Below are 21221 nucleotides of genomic sequence, written 5' to 3'. Positions count from 1 at the left end.
TTCTTGAGTAGCATGCACCTTCTAAAACTCACAGAGAAGCTGGCTCAGAAACTAATATTTGACCCTCCCACGTCAGAACCAAGCCCATTTATTCCAAAGTGTTCCAGTCTCACCAGTCCTGCGTCAGGGAGGTCCCTGAGTCTGTAACAGGAAGAAAAGAGAACAAGAAAATAGCACAAAGTAAAAGCCCCGTGCCTTTGAGAGCCACCAAAAGATAGAATATTTCATATTTCCAACAGAGGTTGCTTCTGATTAGCCTATGATACAAGGGGCTACAGTGGGGCTAATGGGAAGCCGCTGTAGGAGAGGACTCTGCCTAGACATCCCCAGTCATTACCCTAGTGTCACAATGATTAGGTCCCTGTCGTAGGTTCTGCTGGATGTTGTAAGCATCAGTTGATGTTTTGCTACTCCCCAGCGGTTTTCTCTCTATCGGCTACATGTATTCATTCAAAACTCATGTGATTATAGATGTGGAAAATCATTCTACAGACCATATAGAGCACAAGAGTTCTTCCTGGTGTCTTATGTTTTCTATGGGGTTTTTCTGGGGACCTACAAGGCCCAGAGTTTAACAATATACAGGTAATATTAATTTATTACATTATGCTCTATTTGGATTCAGAACTCTTTTAATCAGATGATATGTTTATTTGTTGCTGTTACTATGTCTCTTGGTATCCAGGAAGGAAACAAAATGAACAGGAACCAGCCAACAGCAGGAAGTGCTTAAGGTGTGTAAGCAGGAAGGTATTTTTAGGAAAGGTCATCTGTGTGATGGGACTTTGCCCAAAGATGGATGTGTGTTTTTCCAGAGTGAGAAAGAAAGCTGCAACCCTTAACTAAGCAAGCAACAGAAGCTTTCTTAAGGTTAAAGTTCAGCTCAGCCTCTATTTAAATTAATTGAGTTATCATAAGTTATTGATCTACTCTTGGCGGCACTTGCAAGAACAGAATCCCAGTTCTCACCAGGATTTATTCAGAAGTGCTTGACTTCTGTCCAGGCTGTATCTGGACATTACACAGGACTTCAGATGACCCGACCGGTGTCGCTGATGTCATAGGTACTGCACTGATGTGGAGAGAGGGGTTAAATGTCTTGCCCTTTGCCCTCCAAGGATAGCTGATTCCCATGGCCCTGATGTCATGGGCCTGTTCTGATGCAGCAAGAGGGGTTAAATGTTTTGCCCTTTGCCCTCCAAGGTTAAGTAATTCCCACGGACCTGTGGCGTGTAGCTATGTTAAGCCGATTATCCCCTTGTTCAAAGAGGCCATGAAGACCCCACTGAATGGACATTAATCAGAGTCTGAATCCAAATAGATTCATGCAATGTAGTTGTTCATACTACACACGTGAAGATTAACGCAGAGGAAACAATCTTCCATTCTTTCAAGAGAAGGCAAACAAGGCTTTTGGCTTGTCCTCCTTTAAGCAGACTGAGAAAAAAGGAGGAGGAGGAGGAGGAAGAAGAGGAAGAGCAGCACCCAAAGGAGCCAGAGGGTCCTTCTCTGAGGACCAGACCCTTGCCTGGCCTTAACTGTGTTTTGAAAAGTGATTAATTTTGGCCACCTACATGATCTTAAATACCCAGAAAGAATGTATAATCAAAGTTAAACTAATTTATAGTAATTGAAAACAGGCAACGGATCAGATTTACAAGCCTATGAATGGGCTACTGACATGCTAGATGGAGTAAACACAGCCACCCCAGCTTTAATCAAATCAAGGAATTTCCATGTTTTTTGTAATAATAAAAATACCACTATTTGTATATTTCTGACAATTCTGCCAGTGTCTTATTTGCTTTGCAGAGTCTCCAAAATCATACTAAACAGCATTATTGCATTGATGGACGGCTTTAAACTGAGGTCTCTGGACCTTCCTCGTGAAGTGGGCCGGGTCTCGTATAATCTTAGTAGTGGGGCTATAGCTCGCTGGATCTTGTACACTCAGCAGCTGTCTCAATTTTGTCTCCTCTTTTTACAGACGTCCACCCTAACATGGTTCAGTAGCAATCTAACTCCGTCCATCTGGGTGAGTTTGATTGCTCTCCCATGCCTGGATGTCACAGGAGTAAATCCCTCTTCATCCCTACCATCCTCCAGAAGCAGTCAGATTGATTTAATGTTTATTTCCTAAATGGATTTTAGGGTCTCAGCTCTTGAGTGGAGAATGTTAGACATATAATGGCAGACTGGGGAGGGGGGGGGAGGCAAAGAGGAAGGGCCCCTTCAAAGCAGGCCCCTCTTCCAACATTTCAAATGCCAGCAACTGTCCCAAGACCAACTCTCTCCTCCACACAAGGGATGCCAGCCACCCTTGTTCCACAGAAAAGAGCAGTTCCAACTTGCTTCTCTACTCCTGTAACAAATGTTACAAACAAATGCAACTTGAAGGAGGAAAGCGTTTATTCAGTTTAGATCCGCTAGTGGCAATCCACTGTTGCGGAAAGTCAGGACAGAAACTCAAAGAGAACAGAAAAGTCATGGAGGGACGCTGCTTACTGGCTTGCTCCCTAGGTCAAGTTAGCGACCGAGCAAGAGCCTCACAGGCCTGCCGCAGACACTTCTGATTTGGAGAATTCTGCTTCCTTCTTCCCAAAGCCTCTGGGCTGTGTTCAGTTAGCATTAAGCCCTATGGGCTCAAAAGTTGACAAGCCCGTTCCCTTTTCTTGTGTCAAAGTCAAGAATGTTAGCCATGGCCATCTTACTTTAGAAAGTGCCCCGTTGAAAAGTTCCAGCGGCTTCCCCAACATCACAGCAATTAGCATTCTGTGGTCACGACTAGGAATTAGCCTGGATTCCTGCCACACACCTGCTGTAGACCCCTGATAATGCCACACCCACCCCTGCAGGCTCCTGGGAATAGCCTGCATAAGAAAGGTTTGGATCACCTGACATTCCTTCACTCTTTGCGGGCTGTTTGTTCACCCCCAGCAAAGGCCAATCTCTGGCCCAAAACAAAAAACAAACAAAAAAAAACAAAAAAAAAAAAACAAAACTTTTCAACCTCCTTCCCCACCCTGACACTTCCGTCCTGTAACTGCCCCCTATGTGCAAGCTCCTGGCAGACTCTTATTCTAGCACCCACCCCTGCAGATGCTACCCCACCCCTGTAGATGCTACCTCACCCCTGCAGATGCTATCCCACCCCTGCAGATGCTACCTCACCCCAGCAGATAGTACCCCACACCTGCAGATGCTACCCATGCCTGCAGATGTTACCCCACCCCTGCAGATGCTACCCATCCCTGCAGATGTTACCCATCCCTGCAGATGCTACCCATCCCTGCAGATGCTACCCATGCCTGCAGATGTTACCCCACCCCTGCAGATGTTACCCCACCCCTGCAGATACTACCTCACCTCTGCAGATGCTACCCCACCCCTGTAGATGCTACCTCACCTCTGCAGATGCTACCCATCCCTGCAGATGTTATGCCACATAAAATATGCCACTGACTTAAGACACTTGGTCTTTCTTTCCTTCTCAGTGATCTTTCAGTTCATAGTGCTGGGGGTACTGACCTTGCCCAGCAGGAAAGAGCTGCCCCCTCCCTGTGCCCAGTAACTGACCACCCCAGCATGTAATTCTGTAAGAGATGCCCTCTACAGACTTCCCCACAGTTACAATTCAACACTATCTCAAAATAAATAAATGACAAAATAAGTATGAATTCAAAACACAAATCAGGAAGGGGCTTAGAAACCTCAAGAGACAGAAGACATGTCACCAGGGGGTGGTCAGAAGGGAGGTATGGGCCAAGCTGAAGGCTCATGGAATTTCTTCCCCGTGACTGGGAAGTCTTGTAAGTGACTGTGGTGACAGCTGCCCAGTTCTGGAACGCACACATTGAATGGAGAGTTTTTCATTTATTTTACACAGTGACCACAGTTTCTCCTTCCTCCTCTCCTCCCATTCTCCCCCCACCTCCCACCTACCCCCTAATTCAATCAGAAAGGGGCAGGCCTTCCACAGGAGTCAACAAAGCATGGCATCCCAAGTTGAGTCAAGACCAAGTTCCTCTGCCTGCATCAAGGCTGACTTAAGCATCCCAGCATGGGGAGTAGGTTCCCGAAAGCAGCTCAAGTGCCAGGGACAGGTCCTGATCCCACTGCTAGGAGCCCCACAAACAGGCCAAGCTACACAACTGTCACCCACATGCAGAGGGCTTAGGTTGGTCCCATGTAGACTCCCTAGCTGTCGGTTCAGTCTATGAGCTCCCTCGAGCTCAGGTCAGCTGTGTCTGTGGGTTCCCCTGTCATGACCCTGACCACCCTGGCTGACAGGATCTTCCTCGTTCTCTTCAACTGAACTTCCAGAGCCTGGCCCAGAGCTTGGCTATGGATCTCTGCATCTGCTTCCATCAGGTACTGGATGAATGCTCTCTGATGACAATTAGGGTAGTCACCAATCTGATTATAAGAGAAAGCCATTTCAGGCACCCTCTCCACTATTGCTGGGAGTCTAAGGTAGGGTCAGCCTTGTGATTAATGGTGAGTTTTATTTGTCAGCTTACGCATCAATCCATCTTCTAAGGAAAAGGCAATTTATTTCATAACCTTTAACCCCGGAGTGACAGTGCACAGTCTCTGTCAGGTGTTAGTGACTTCTGAATTCCCTGTGCTGTGGAAGCTGCTCAGTAGACTACTTCATCATGTGACCTGAATGTTCTTTACATCAGTATACGTTTGTATAGTTTTGTTAAGTGACTGAAGATTCCTCCATATATGTACACACACATATGTGTGTGTATATGCATATGTACATATTCACTTGGCCAAACTCTTATTAGGGAGACAGTTGAGATAGTTAGCCCTGGCTGTCTTGGAACTCACTACGTAGAGCAGGCTGGCCTCAAACTCACAGAGATCCATCTGCCTTTGCCTCCCAAGTGCTAGGATCAAAGCCATAAGCCACACCTAGCCACTTAGCCAGACTTTTATTATTAAATATCTAAATTAGCAGTGAAACTCTCTGGGAAGCAGAATGACTAACATGACATATTGTTAGTGGTTTCAGTAAGAATCAGCATTAGCATTGTAACCAGGAGGTGATGGCCCATGCCTTTAATCCCAGCACTCCAGAGGCAGAGGCAGGATCTCTGAGTTCTAGACCAGCCTAGTCTACAGAGTGAGTTCTAGGGTGGCCAGGGCTACACAGAGAAACCCTGTCTCGGGAACAAAACAAGAGTCAAAATTGTCTCACCTCTGCAGAACTAAAAGGTGAACCCAGCTCTGTGAGACTGGAGCGTCTTTAACTGTCTTCCTGTCAGCTAGCCAGTGTGAACCTGTCTTCCTCTAGCTTGTGTTTGAGGTTGTCCTAAAACTAGGTTTTGTTAGAAATAGGAGAAAAGTAGTGCAGTTAGCACTAGGGAGTGAATGTTACTTTATTGTAGTGTTTTATGTGTCCGGGTGTTTTGTTTGCATGTGTATCTGAGCACCATGTGCATGCCTGGTGCCCAGAGGCCAGAAGAGGGTGTTGGCCCCCCTAGAACTGTTATGAGACACCATGTAAGTGCTGGGAATTGAACCCAGGCCCTCTGAAAGAACAACCAGTTATCTTAACCACTGAGCCATCTCTCTAGCTCTAAACCTTAGGTTTTTAAACATGTGACTGCTAATGACATTGCTTGTTTACCACCTTTGTCTTTTGCACAGTCTCTGACTTCTGCACAGACAGTGGCCTCCTGCTGGATGATTATTGTATGATAAAAAAAAGTTGAACCTCAAGGAAGATCACCTCTTTCTCTAGACAGGATCATCAGGTGGGAAAGTTTAAGCAATGCCCCCAGACCTTCAGCCACTTGGCAGGATGGACAGCATGCCTGCCAGGGTATATCCACATCTTAGTATAAGCTTTCCTTCTTCTCCAAGGATAGGACAGCCCCAGTTCTTTACTTCTGGGAATTTGCTTTTCCAGCCCATCTCTGCTAACATGGAGCATGTGAGCTCCATGCCTGGCTTCGGAAAGGTCTCGGTGTTTCCAAAGGAATGGCACCCTATTGAAACTTTACTTACATTTGTCTTGCTTTTATGGGGGGGGGTTATGAAAGTTTAAGGGGAATCAGACAAAAAGTTAAGGAAAGTGTTATAATTTCTCGGAGAACCAAGAACCAGCAAAGTGCCCCGCCCCCGGCCCTCTCCACATTCTTGCCCTCGGCCATCCCTTGTAGTCTACGGAGGGACACAGACCCTTTCATCACCAAGATCAGCTGCCCTGACACTTCCTGGGTTCTGCTTCTCTTTCCAGCCTTTCAGCACCGAATGCTGTACGCGCATTCCTTAGAGCCCGCAGCAGCCTCCGCCCTGCACAACTGGTTGCACATCACAAGTGCACACCAGGGTCTTCCCAGAGCAGGTCGGATTCCAGAGGCAAGTCACTTCCTCTGCTTATCACTGGCGCTTTTATGAGGGCTGGGATGGAAGCCCTTCCAGTGCCCAGGCTGCATGAATACACACGGCTCTGGGACGTGGCGCTCTCGGGGTTACTCCAAAGAGGAAGGTCCTAGGAGGGTCGGGCTATTCAGGACTGCATTTATTCATCCACAGAGAACCCTTGGGCAGCCCAAACTTGCCACACTGGACCAGTAACCAGTCCATGTGTCCATACTGAACATGCTATAAAGGGACACTTGTCCTCCCCTCTCCGGTACCAGACTGTTTGAAAGAGGGGACCCCAAGAAACAGAATTAAAGGAGCCAAATGAGTAGTGGGAAGCAGGAAAAGGATGTCTCATGCATGCACACTGGGAAGGGAACAGAGACCCAGCAGCCCACCTCCAGCCTGATTTTGTAAATCTTTCCCCAGAAGACAAATTCTATCTCGGGGTGCTCTACTTCCTCTCCCAGCATAAGATTATAGAGGGAATTGTGTTTCTTGATGTGGTACAAACTGTGAACCCCAAATCCTGTACCAGACCTGTACAGTGGGAACACAGACACGGCCAGCCCTTGCCATCAAGAATGGTATGGTGGACAGTTAAAACATATGTGTAATGTTATGAGGAGCTGAAGTTGTTAGAGGACCAATGACAGTCGGGTCACACCCTGGATTAAGAAATTGTCTCTTGGCTGGGGAGACAGCTTCTGGGAAAATTAAAAAAAAAAAAACTTTCAAACAAGCGTGAGGACCTGAGTTCCCATCCCTGGCACTTATCCAAGGGTCAGATTTATAATCCTAGAGATGGTGGGCCAGGGTGGAATTGAGGATCACTGCAACTCTCTGGTCTGACAGCCTGGTCAAATTGATGAGTTCCAGTTTCAGTGATACATCTTATCTCTAAAAATAATGTGGAAAGTGATGGAGGAAGATGCCTGACATCCACAGCTGACCTCCAATGCATGCATGCACACCTGCAAGTACACACCAAGACACCTGCACACATATACACTGTACGCGCCACACACACACACACACACACACACACACAACAAACAACATTTTCTCATGCCCCTCCAGGTATGAGTTATACAGCCAAAATTAGAACCAAGAGCCGACAGGAGCCCTGGTGCCCCCAAATGTTCCTATGTGAGCTCATAGGATGGGGGACAGTCCACAGGGGTTTACACAGAGTCCATTCTGGGCCACAGCATTGCAGTTGTTGAAGTTTCGTTCTTGAACATAGAATATCTTCTTGGGATGGAAAACTTAATTTTTAGACTTAGTTTCTTCAACTCCAAGCCAGTTGAAAGAGTTGTTATCGAGAATATTCCTGCAATACAATGCTGTGGTATGAGAGCTCACCTCCCATTTAGGGCTGGTGGGTTTGCAGGTCTCTACCTGAGATACTTGGTAACAGTTTCCCCAGACCTATTATATGGGACACGGGAAGTTCTCATGTGGGGGGGGGGGTTTGGGGAATTAGAGTGAGAACAGCAGCCATGATGATCCAGAGCAGGGTGTCTGAGGACATCAGACAGTGGCGAGGAGACAGTGGTCTGGAAAGTCTTGTTAGGACGAACAGTAAGTGGGGTACAAAGAATGATAGAGGTATGTCCAACACCAGAGTTCACTCCCCAGCACCTATGTTAAGCAACTCACAATCACCTGAAACTCCAGTTCCATGGGATCAACAACCCTCTGGTCTCCATGGACACACACACACACACACACACACATACACACACAGAGAGAGAGAGAGAGAGAGAGAGAGAGAGAGAGAGAGAGAATAAACCGTTGTTTTATTGTTTTTTAATTACAAGGATACTTTGCTCTGGAATGGTGCCAAGTTGTGTGAGAAATGACTTCTCAGGCATGAATCATAAGGCCAGGTCCTCAGATCCCCTGTGAGCTGTGAGGTGTGTCACAGGTATGTCAGGCACAACTCACTGGGTCCTGCTCCCTGGAGGATGGGTGTAAACCCCTCCCTGGCTCCCCACCACTATCATTCTAATAGAGAACGCATACTCTGTGGCATATTTGGCAGTGCTGGGGATTGAACCCAGAGCTTCAAGCATACCAAACGAGAGCTCTGTCTCTGTGCTACTTCCTATCCCCTATTTTGGCTAAGCAAAAAAAAGACAGCTGAAGGTATGTGTGAGAGATGACTGAAGAACCCCGTCCCTCATCCTGAACACACGCATGTATGCACAGTCACGTGTGTGTAGGTGTCTGGTCTACACCCTGGCATGTCTCTCTCCCCTCTGTGGACCTCCTGAGACAGTGCTTCTTCCCCAAGGAAAGCACTTGCCTCAGTTGGCCTTGGTTGTTCTTACCTGGCAACCCTGGAGCTTCTAACACTAGGGGCTGAGAGGCATGCCCGAAGGTCTAATTTCCTCAGCAACCTAGCAAGATTCATCAAGGCGTGTTCTTTAGCTACCTTCCTGTGATGGTGAGGGAGAGGCAGTGGTTGTCCTGAGCTGCTGCAAACACTTGGAAGCTGCCTGAAGACAATTGGAGCTGCCCGCAGATGCTTGGAGCTGCCCGCAGGTGTTCAGAGCTGCCCGCAGGTGCTCAGAGCTCGTTTCAATACTTGTTTCTGACATATGTCTTCTGTCCCCAGAGATGAACAGATCCTAATGTTCTGGTCCTTCGATGCCCTTCAGAGAATCCTTATTAGTAACGCAGAAGAAACCAAGATAAGTGCTAGGGTATGTCCTTGATGTCCCAGTTTCTCACTTAGCTCCAGTGGTCCCATCTTAAAACACAAACTTTCTTTGCTCTCATTTCCCTCCTGAGTCACAGAAACATGTGGCCTGTCTCGAAAAACCAAAAAAAAAAAAAAAGGGATGACTTGTAAGGGAAGCTGAGACTCGAGGCCAGCACCCAGAAGGGGGATGAGGACGACACACAGGTGTGAGGTGCAGCCTGAAGGACACAAGCCCAGCGCCCCCTACAGGGTGAGTGCAGATGAGACGGGGCACTAACAGTGGTTTCCCTCTTGATTGCTTTGAATTTTAGTTTCCAGTTAGCGTGCTCCTCGTGGATACTAAAGCTGGCACAGGCTCTGCGTCTTCTTCATATCCCCAGAAAGGGTCTTGCCTGCCTGGGTTCGCTTATTCATCTATAAAATGAAAGAAAATCACCTTTTTTTTCTACCCCAGGAAAGACTGTATGAATGAAATGCTGTAAGTAAGCTACAAACAAGCATAAGATGGAGCCTGCAGGTGCACAGTTCTTCCTCTTTACACCCTTTGCTGGGTTTCTCAAATGCACCTAAGGAGCGATTTGCTTCTACTCCACCTGGTGGCCATTTGGGGAATGGCATCCTGCTGTTACAGGATGGTGAGCAGAACCAGAATAGGACATCAAATTTACAAGTTGAATATGATTTGTTAATGTTCTTCCTCCAAGTTAATTAACAAATTCAATGTATTGCCAATCAAAGGTACTTGATAAGATTATCTAAAATTTATGTAGAAAAAAAATGAGCAAGAAGAGATGAGACAAATTTAAAAATAGGAAAATCAAGGAGAAAAAAAACAGTATTTGAAGACTATGGTTTCAAAAATACCACATTATCATGAGAGTAGAAATATACGGAATTAACACAATGAAAAGTGTACAATCAATGTAAAAGTAGGAATTAATCATCCAATGAAGACAACATTTAAATGAGCTGAAAAATAAGTATATTAATAAGTAGCATTGAAATAAGGCTGCCCATTAAAACCCAAGCCATACATTTACAAAAGTAAACCCTAAATAAATTATACTTAAACTCTAAAATGCAGCCATATTGTATTAAGGAAAAATATTTCATAAATATAAAAGGCTTTCACAGGGCTGGAGAGACGGCTTAGTGGCTAAGATATCCTCTTGATTTTGCAGAGGACCTGAGTTCAGATCCCAGCACCCACAATGGGGGGCTCAGAACTGCCTATAACTCCAGCTTTAATTTTTTAATAGGGGGCATGCTCTGTACAATTAGAAATTTGTTTAAAGACAATTGCTGTCATGAGTGGCATTTTTCAAAGACAGACAGAATAGCTCTAACGTCATCTGCTCTTGACAATAAGATCCTACCATATCCTATCGACTTTCAAATACCGGAGTCAACTTCCAAAGCCAGGGAGACAGTGCCCGAGTCAGGTCTGTGTTTGTGATGGACCCAACATGGCTCTTTCTAATCAATTCCTAAACAGTTCCACTAGGGTAGTACTGCAGAATCTCCATTGTCCAGGGGACTCAGCTGCTAAGTATACATGATAAATAAAAAAGAAAGGAAGGAATGACAAGAGGGATGGAGGAAGGAAGGAGAGGAAGGAGGAAAGGGGGAGGGAGAAAAGATTGTTCTATAGAAATGTTTGATCTCGTCAGTAATTTTGTCAGTTTCTCTCCAGCTGTACTGTGACCTGAGGGAAAGCAGTGTTAGCGGAGGTGATTCCCTTGCGTGGCTCCAGCACTCAGTTCCTTCAGGGCCTTGGCGAGAAAGCATCATGGCTGCCCGAGAAAGGGTTAACTTCACGTCTCCTGGAAGCTGGTACGGAGAGAGGGGAAGTGAAGAAGAGGGGAGGAAGAGAGGGAGAAACGGGAGAGAGAAAGAGGAAGGGGGGAGAGAGAGAATGGGTAGAGGAAGGGGCAGAAGGAAGGGAAGCTGAAGTGAAAAAGAATCTGACCCAGGACAGACACAACTCCAAAGGAACGACAGGCTCTCCGGGGCCACTTCTTCCATTTGGGCCTCCACCTCCTAAGGTTTCCAGCTGCTTCTACCAGATACAGAAGAAGACCCCTTGAGCCGCTAAGGGAACATTTTATACAAAACCATAACAATAAACAAAGAAGTAAAACTGAAACAGAGATGTGATGTCCTGCCTTCTAAACAAAAATGCATAAAAATAAAATGGTTCTTAGATACAGTTTTTATAGTAATATACCCTGTGTGAAAGTGAACACCACTACGTTAGAAACCAGCTATCTGTGTGTGGTATACACATGCCACCCTATCTCTCTTCTGACTTGAATCTACTTCTGGAAGGTCATCTTAACAAGGGCTGTGCCCATAGCTCTGTTTTCACACGAAGATGTTCTTTATAATGTCACACTCGTAGTTCTACTCACAGATGAAGCAAGTCAGGGAAACATAAAGGAAGATCACACAAGAATAACCACAGCATTGTGGTAGCCTCAAGACACTTAGCTATGTCATCGTTCTGTTTAAAACTTGACGTGTTTTTATTTATCTCTGTGTGTGCATGTGTGTGTGTGCATGCACGCACATGGCACTTGTGGAGATTAGGCAACAGCCCATGGGGTCAGTGCTCTCTCTCCGCCGTGTTGTTTCTGGGGACTGAACTCAGATCTTCAAGCCTGGTGGCAAACGCCCTTCATCCCAGAGCCATCCCTCCAGCCTCAAGTTTTTATTTTTACTTTATTTTTGATTAGAGGGTTTTTTGGTTTACAGACAGGGTCTTTCTAAATAGCCCAGCTGACCTGGAATTCACTATGTAGATCAGGCTGGTCTTGAACTCACAGAGTTTTTATTTTTAAAGGGGGAAAATGTACTGAGGATGCCTATCTGCCCAGCTATCTCTTTCCTTAGGTCACAGCACTGTTCTGATTTTTGTTTGTTTGTTTGTTTGTTGCCCTAACCTGTCAGAATCAGGAAAGCTCACCCTATGATCAGGAGCAACGTTGATTTCTTGCTATTCTCTTGGGATGTCATGGCAATAGAGAAAGAGGCATAATGTACTCAGAGCCCCCATGGTTCCTCCTAGTCCTCCCACGGGGAGGAGCCAGACCTGGACTCTCTGGTCCCTCCTGCATGATTCTGCCATTCCTCAGCAGCAGGCCTGCCTATCAGAGGTGACTGCAGCAGAGTACAGTGCCAAGGACTGTTACCTAGATAGAGGATTAATGCCTCTATTGGTTTGACGGAGAAAATAGCTCAGAGATCCCCTCTGGCAAGCCCTTGCTTTATCAAAACCCACTTCAGTCTCACCCGCTCTGCATCCACAGCATGGCCTGTGGAATCATTTGAGAGAAGGAAGGATAGTTAATCTGCTCAGAGATGGGCAGACTGAGGGCAGCAAGTGTGTGTGTGTGTGTGTGTGTGTGTGTGTGTGTAAGAGAGAGAGATTCATTCAAATATAACACACTTTAAAATAGTATTCCAAAGCAGTTGTTCAATGTGTAGGGTCCACAAAGAGCTTCCTCATTGGAAGGTCTAGGTTCACACCTGACTGGGGTGGGCTCAAGGGAGAGGGAGGAAGCAGCATGGATGGTGACTCCCAGAGATTCTGCGGCAGTGAAAGGAGAGAAAGGGGCGGACATGCTGTTGCAGAATATTTGTGTACACTGTGAAGATTTGTCTTTGCCGAGACACCTTCTGATTGCTTTAATAAAGAGCGGAATGGCGAATAGCTGGGCAGGAAGTGGTTAGGTGAGACTTCTGGGGACAGAGGGAACTCTGGGAAGGAGAGAGGCAGGGAGACAACAGTGAGACTCAAAATAAGTCAGACGCACAGGACAGAGGAGAGGTAATGGAGGCACGTGACAGAATATGGATTAATAGAAACAGATTAAGTTACAGGAACTAGTTAGAAAGAAAGCCTAAACCAAAGACAAGTTTTGAAAATTACTAAGAAGTCTGCATGTTATTATTTATGGGCTGGAAGTCTTGACAAGAAAGTACTCCTACAGTATGCCCTCAGGAGAGGGCCTTATTTATTTTCTATTTCTATTATGACTGCCAATTTTCTTTCTTGAAATGTAGGGAGTGTAACAGTGTGGTTTTGCTCACAGGAATAATCCAGAAAAGAAGTGAAAATGGAGACAACCCCATGGAGACAGAGCTGTGTGTGAGAGAAAGGGGAGGGATGGGGATGAGAACCAGGCAGGCCCTCAGCTCATCCTCAGACATGGGCAAGAGGGTGGAGTCCACACACTGAGAGCTGGCTATGTGTGAACATGGGGGGGGGGGTGGAAGTTCTCATCAGGTGGTCTCCACACTCTCAGTGAAGTGGGAGCAAGATCTGCCAGTGTTTGGGAAACAGGCAACATTTTCAGGCAAAGATTAATGGAAGGAATGACTTGCAGAGAAGCAGGTGGAAAGTGGGGTGTTACCTGGAAGAGGATCACAGGTTGCTGATGGTGCTGGTGCCCCTGTGAACACTGGGCGGGAGCCATCATTCTGTGGGTGCCAGAGGTCTTGCTGGGGTTGGAGCCTGTGACTATCAAAAGACGGCTGCTGTTACCAGCACCACAACTAGAGTGAAGGCTCCTGCTTCTGCTTCTGGCCTGTGCCTGTCCCCGCTCCTAGCTTGAAAACATCCTAGGGGATGCAGGGATGGTTGTCTGAATACTGAAGCATTCTTCTGAAGCTTTCCCCACTAAAGGCTCTGTCTCCAGTACAGGCCCTGGGTGGAAGAGGCGGTCACAGAGTGTGCCTTAGAATGGGCATCTGGCATCTATCTCTGCTCCATGGTTACTGTGCAGTGAACATTTCTCCTTCGTAATTCTCCTCCATATTTTTTCATCAGTTTTCTGCCTCACACAGGCCCAGAAACGATGGAGCCATCTGACCATGAAAGAACCAAAGTAAATCTTTTCCTCCTTTGAAGTTGTTACATCATCTATGTTATCATATCTGTGATTATCTAGCAGCCGGTGGTTTGGAAACTCCATATACACTGAAATACTAGCAAGCTCTTAGAAGGTCAGGAGTAGTCAGACAACACAAGCCATGTGGCACAAGCTCATGCCTGGGCACTTGCTTCCCGGAGGGCAGGGCTATTGGGCAACTGTGAAACTATTAGGAAGTAGGGTTTAGCTGACAGAAATATGCCATCCGAGCCAGGCCTTTGAAGGATATCCCCACACCTCGTTCTAGTTACCTTCTGCTCTGCTTCCTGGCCTACCGTGACACAAACAGTTTCTACCATGTTCCGCCACCATGGACCGAGCTGCTCCACCTACCTTCTCTTCCATACTGAATTGAGCTCTGAAACCTTGAGTCCAAATAAACCTAGCCTCCCTCAAGCTGCTCCTGCAGGTCTGTGGTGACAGCAATGCAAGGGTAGCTAATACAGGGAACTGGTTCCAAGTGTGGGTTATGTAGCAACTAAACCTGATCATGTGGTCTTGGTCCTCTAGATCTAACTGGTTTGTATTTGAAAAAATGTGGAAATGCAGAATATAAAAGCTCTGGAGTGTTGGAACCAGAGCTTCATGTGTGCTCCTGGTGGAGTTTAGAAGATGCCGAGGCCACGAGAAATATCAACAGTGAAGGCCAGGCTCATGAGGCTTCAGATGGCAGCAAGGACTGTTTTAAGAACTAAGCCGGTTGGACTGTGGTGGTGCAAACTTTTAATCCCAGCACTCACAGATAGAGGCAGGTGGATCTCTGTGAGTTCAAGGTCAGCCTGGTCTACAGAGCAAGTTCCATGACAGCTAGGACTGTTAAACCAAGAAACCCTATCTCAAAAAAACAAAAAAACCAACCCAAAACAAAAACAAACAAACAAACAAAAAAGAACTAGGCCAGAATCCATGAGAGGTATTTTATGACAAAGATTTTGACTATATTTCTCCTGTGTCCTGACGCTTTGGATGAAGTTGATTGATCTGGCTGGGGAGATTTTGAGGCAGCATAGAACTCAGGTGTGGTAACTGTCAGTTGATGGAGGAGGGTCATCTTTCTGTCTGTTGATTTCATTGGTTAATTAATAAAGAAACTGCTTGGCCTTTGATAAGACAGACAATTAGGTAGGCAGAGTAAAGAGAACAGAATGCTGGGAGAAAAAGCCGAGTCACAGTCGCCATGATTCTCCCACTCCAGACAGATGCAGGTTAAGATCTTTCCTGGTAAGCCAGCTCGTGGTGCTACACAGAATATTAGAAATTGGTTAGATCAATATGTAAGAGCTAGCCAATAAGAGGCTGGAACTAGTGGGCGAGGCAGTGTTCAAAAGAATACAGTTTCCGTGTAATTATTTTGGGACATAAGCTAGCTGGCGGCCAGGAGCCAGGCGGGAGGAACGCGGCCCGCAGCTCCTTCAACAGTCAATTGTTTTAACCAGGACTCCAGTGAGAAGTAAGGCAAAAAAAAACAGCAGAAAGTTGTGGAAAATGTATAATTTTGTTCAGAAAAAGAATGTAAGCATGTTTAAAGGGGCAAAGGGGCTCTTGTTGCTAAGAAACTAAGCAGTTGTGACTGGGAGTAGAAAAGGTACCCCGAGGGCATTTCAGGAAATGATGTGATCTGATATAAAACTAAAAACTCACTGAAAGCCTTCCTTTCAACAGTGAGTCCCAGGGGTTTTATCCACATGGGGCCATATAAGCTGTTCTGGGTTCAGTCACCGCCTGGGCTGCAGCCACAGTACCCAGGGGCCAGACAACTGCTTGAGCTGATGGCAGAACTTAACAGCACACACACCATACTGGTTTTGTGGGTGTGCAGAGTGCCGGAGCTATGAAGTCATGTAAGTTTACACCCAGACTTTAAAAGGAAGCTTGGGAACCAGGTGATAAGCAGATTGCCAAATCCCTGCAGGGGCCCTGGGTGGGTCATTCCCGAAGCCTTGAGGGTAAAGGCTAAACTGCAGTGTAATCCCCAGGATGCTGGAGACGCCAGGAACGTGGCATCTCCATGGAGGAAAACTGCAGGCCCTAATTGACAAGTTCAATTAGAGTATCTGTTATAATCCCCAATTCTGCATCAAGGAATAAGCAGCCTGCTTAGCATAGACAGACAGGCAGGGGACCTTGGTGCAGGTAAGGAGGGTGCCAGTGCCAGTGCCAGTGGGGAAGTCTGGCTCAAGGTCCAGCTCAAGTTTGGACCTGAGAGGCGATGGGGAAAAGCTCCCCCAGCTCCAAACCTACACCAAGCACCAAGTGACTGCCCTCCCAGATGTGGAAGGCAGACCGGGCCTCGGGGGAGCAGGGGCTGCGATGTGAAGGCAGCTAGGCAGCCCCCAGCAAGTTGAACTGAGAACTTACCCTGCACAAAATCGTGACTCTGAAAATGTCAGTTCATGAACTCTCCTGGATCCCACCCAAGTCCTCCATCTGCCTCGTGGGAGGCTGTGCCCTCCACCACTTCTACACGCCTCACCCCCTGCAGTGCTGCTTATGATAGAGCAGGCCTCGAATTCATGCCTAGTGAAACTTCTCATTGCCCCAGGCAGGCAAGAAGCTTTCAGTGAACAGCTTCATCTCACATCCCGTGTGGTACCCAGGGCCTACGCTGGAGAAGATGCTCAAAGAATGTTTGTTCAGTGAATGAGTGCATCCATGGCTGGACACACAACAGTGAATCAGTGTTCATACATGACAAGCTAACACCTCAACAGACAATGTTTTAAATATATTCCTTCATTAATAAAATGCAAATCAAAGATACCACCTCATCACGTGTATTCAAAAGGCTATAATCTACACCTAATAAGTGTTGGTGAGGATGTGGAGAAGCTGAAGCCCTGTGTATTACTGGTGGTGACTTAAAGGTGTTCAACATCATGGAAACGGGTTGGTGGTGTCTCAAGCAGAAAAACAGAAAATTACTACATGACCCAACAATTCCACTCCTGTGTACAAACCTAAGCTAATTAAAAGCAAGGACCCTAACACACCCACACATTCATGGCAGCTCCATTTGCAAAGGCAAAGGCAGAAGCAATCAAATACCCATCGTCAGATGAGCAACCTGTGATGTGTGCATACAGAGGAATATTAACTGCAGACTGAAAGGAAGTACTGGTGGATGTTATCCCGGATGAACTGAAAACATACGAGGTAGGAAATACTCTAGACCCAAAAGTTACAGAGTACAGGTCCCGGTAGTATGCAATGTCCTGAATAAGCAAGCCCTTAGAGACAGAAAGAAGACTTGTAGTTACTGGAGGCTTCGGGATGGAGGGAGGGGGAGCTTCACGGAAACTCTTTCTTTCTGAGGGCATAGAAATAGAAATATAAAACAATGGCATGTGTGGAAGCCAGAAACACTGTGTGTCCCTCGGTGGGGGAAGAACTGATTCAAACAGAAGCAGCTAAGCAGGGTGATGGTGGCCATGTGACACGGCAAGGATGGAGATTTACATCCCACCCTCGATGAGGAACAGCACGGGAAATCCTCACTGGTGATGACACCGTGGGTTTGCAAAGGTAAAAAGACCAGCTGGTACCACTGCAGAAGACAACACAGAAGTCAGCACCCAGTACCACTGCAGAAGCCAACATAGAAGTCAGCACCCAGTACCATTGCAGATCAGTGTAGAAGTCAGCACCCAGTACCACTGCAGATCAGTGTAGAAGTTAGCACCCAGTACCACTGCAGAGGACAGTGTAGAAGTCAGCATCCAGTACCACTGCAGATCAGTGTAGAAGTCAGCACCCAGTACCACTGCAGAGGACAGTGTAGAAGTCAGCACCCAGTACCACTGCAGATCAGTGTAGAAGTCAGCACCCAGTACCACTGCAGATCAGTGTAGAAGTCAGCATCCAGTACCACTGCAGAGGACAGTGTAGAAGTCAGCACCCAGTACCACTGCAGAGGACAGTGTAGAAGTCAGCATCCAGTACCACTGCAGAGGACAGTGTAGAAGTCAGCACCCAGTACCACTGCAGAGGACAGTGTAGAAGTCAGCACCCAGTACCACTGCAGATCAGTGTAGAAGTCAGCATCCAGTACCACTGCAGAGGACAGTGTAGAATTCAGCATCCATTACCACTGCAGATCAGTGTAGAATTCAGCATCCAGTACCACTGCAGATCAGTGTAGAAGTCAGCACCCAGTATCACTGCAGATCAGTGTAGAAGTCAGCATCCAGTACCACTGCAGATCAGTGTAGAAGTCAGCATCCAGTACCACTGCAGAGGACAGTGTAGAAGTCAGCACCCAGTACCACTGCAGATCAGTGTAGAAGTCAGCACCCAGTACCATTGCAGAGGACAGTGTAGAAGTCAGCACCCAGTACCACTGCAGATCAGTGTAGAAGTCAGCACCCAGTACCACTGCAGAGGACAGTGTAGAAGTCAGCACCCAGTACCACTGCAGATCAGTGTAGAAGTCAGCACCCAGTACCACTGCAGAGGACAGTGTAGAAGTCAGCACCCAGTACCACTGCAGAGGACAGTGTAGAAGTCAGCACCCAGTACCACTGCAGATCAGTGTAGAAGTCAGCACCCAGTACCACTGCAGAGGACAGTGTAGAAGTCAGCACCCAGTACCACTGCAGATCAGTGTAGAAGTCAGCACCCAGTACCACTGCAGAGGACAGTGTAGAAGTCAGCACCCAGTACCACTGCAGAGGACAGTGTAGAAGTCAGCATCCAGTACCACTGCAGATCAGTGTAGAAGTCAGCCTCCAGTACCACTGCAGAGGACAGTGCAGAAGTCAGCATCCAGGCTGAATCTGAAAAATATGAAGCACAGATGAGGAAGTTTCTGGTTTGCAACAGGTGGTTTGTGCATCAGGGAGAAGATCAAAGTGCACTGAACAAACACCAAGCAGGACCAGGAATCTGGCAAAGGAGTCTGGCTCCTGCCAAGGCTCCAGGATGCAAGATAAAGGACAAATAGCTTTGTGGATTCCTAGCTTTCTTGACCTTCCCCTTCACCTCCTACCCGCAAGGCTACAGACAAAAATCTTAGAATAGCCTTAACTGAACTTTAGATGGAGGTTATAAAGAGGGCTGTTATATTCAAGTTTTAATTGCCCTCTTTGTTCACATTGTCATTAAATAATTGATCCCATTATTTGACTTAAACAAATATTTGCTTGGTTCTATTTACCAGACACTGCTAAGAGCTCTGGGGGACTTAAAGATGGTGCCTTAGAGTTTCTATTGCTGTGATAAAGCACTGTGACCCAGAGCAACGTGAGAAAGAATGGTTTGTTTTGCTTCCTCTTCCACATTGCAGTCCATCACTGAAGGAAGCCAGAGCAGGAACTTAAACAGGACGCGAACCTGGCCATGCAGAGGCCATGGCGGAGCCTGGAGGAGCTCTGCTTCCTGACTTGCTGTCCAGCTTTTGTTCAGCCTCCTTTCTTAGCCCATTCAACCTGCCCAGAAGCGGCACTGCCCACAGTGGGTTGGGCCCTCCTGTAGTTTCTAATAATAAATTGCTCCATGGTTTACCCCCAGGCCAGCCTTATGAGGAGTTTTCTCAGTTGAGATACCTCTTCTCAATATCTCTAGCTTATGCCACATTAAAAACAAAACATCTTACATAAAATCCACTTATTCAACCATTTAACATATAGTTTTCCAAATACTTCCTCTGGGGCAGGTTCTAAATATTTGGTGCTGAGTTTACACCAGAAAACAAGATTCCTAAGTTTATAGAGTTGGCAGTGCCATAGGTGTACCAGTTACTGGCCTGGTTACACAACCATACAACAAATAAATCTCAATGGGAACATACCCAACAAGGGTTGCAGGCAGGGACTTAAGTTTACTAAGAAGATATTTGCCTGGGAATGAGGGAAGGCTGGGGGAAAGAATACTGTTCAAAATTGGCTTGAAGAAGGCAGAGAAGGAAGAAATCTGTGTTTCCAGTCACAAGGGCTAGCCAGGAAAGCCAGGGGTGAACATGGGGAAGACAGAGGGCCAGATGTGTTCAGTGTATGCAATTGACTTGAGAGAGGCTAGAGACAAGCGGTAAATGTGGCAGGCTTTCCTTTGGGCCCCCTACCAGTCCCCAAATTATGACACGGAGACTTTACTATTAGCCAAGAATGTTGGGCCTTAGCTTATGTTTGTCCCACTAGCTCTTATAACTTTGTCGTCCTCTACATTTTGCCTCAGGGCTTTTTACCTTTCCTTCATTCTGTGTGTCCTGCTTTCCTGCTTCCTCTGTGTTTGGCTGCCTGGTAACTGCCTGCCTGGCAGGCCCAGGGCATCTCCCTCTTTTTATCCCCCATTCTCTTTGTTCTCTCCAGCCTTAGATTCCTCCTCTCTCTGCCCACCAGCTCCACCTAGCCCTCTACTGCCTAGGTATTGACTGTTCAGCTTTCTATTAGACTGATCAGGTAAGCCTTAGGCAGGCAAAGCCACGTGTCTTTACATTGTTGAACCAATGCGGCATAAACAAATGTAACACATCTTTACATAGTCAAACAAATCCAGCATAAGCAAATGTACCACATCATTGCCTAGTTAAACAAATATTCCACAACAGGTAAAGGCTTGCAGCAGCCAGATCATTCTGAGGACTGAGAAGAGCTTAAGGAAGTCAGGAGATCGCAAGTAAATTCACAAAGAGGTACTTCCTAAACTTTATCTTGGCAAACATCCTTGCTCAGTAAGAGTCTGTGGTTCAAAGGATTGGCTCCTCCTCCTGACATGTGGCTACTGGCCTTTGAAGGGCTGAATGCAGCTAGATCATCATTTAGGGAAGAGCTGAAATGTCAATATTTAACTAGCAGTCAGACACTCTTAAATTAATTGCATTCGTGTCCAGTATTTTTTTGTGAAGACATCCCAATCTTGTTCCATCAATCAACATCGACTCCAAGCAGTTAGGAAGTGAAATCCCAGAAGCTGGTCTCATTGAACATTTGAGGAGAAAGTCGAGTACCTGCCAGACATGCCCCTCCCCCATTTCTAGAGCCCTTCTCATGATGAACGCTGGAGAAGGTCAGGAGTTGCCGCCTTTGCATGGTTTTCTGATCCCGAGGCCCTTTTTCCACGTCTCTTTATGGACTATAGTCTCCTTTTGTCTGGAGCCCCGTCTAGGTGTCCTCTCAGATTTTTCTAGAATGGAACTTCAGTTGGGGTCATCTACCCGTCCTCCCTGTAGGACACAGCTGCCTCCAATTTGGTTTTCTTTGCTC

Source organism: Microtus oregoni, unplaced genomic scaffold, assembly GCF_018167655.1.
Source record: "Microtus oregoni isolate MIOR12 unplaced genomic scaffold, Mior012 000002F_ref0000024, whole genome shotgun sequence".
NCBI classification, from domain to species: Eukaryota; Metazoa; Chordata; class Mammalia; order Rodentia; family Cricetidae; genus Microtus; species Microtus oregoni.
The sequence above is the reverse complement of the archived record's forward strand: the minus strand, read 5'-3'. Positions refer to the sequence as shown.